Source organism: Alligator sinensis, unplaced genomic scaffold, assembly GCF_000455745.1.
Source record: "Alligator sinensis unplaced genomic scaffold, ASM45574v1 scaffold1546_1, whole genome shotgun sequence".
In the NCBI taxonomy this organism is placed as follows: Eukaryota; Metazoa; Chordata; order Crocodylia; family Alligatoridae; genus Alligator; species Alligator sinensis.
Window position 1 is genome coordinate 66,236 of NW_005842689.1, and position 215 is coordinate 66,450.

Sequence of the window (215 nt, forward strand, 5' to 3'; positions counted from 1 at the left end):
TGATGTAATCTTTTTATGTAATCTTTTTTATGGTATATCTAGCTTTTGCAAACTATATCCAACTAAATACTTAAGGCAACTTGCAGATGCTGGGAGGGGTGTGGTATGTGTGTGTTAAGAGATGCTTGCAGAGCACAGCGTGTGGGATGCGGAGGATTCCTGGAATGCCTCCCTAACACCAGCAGGATAATGTCTCCCTGACACTTGTAAGATAG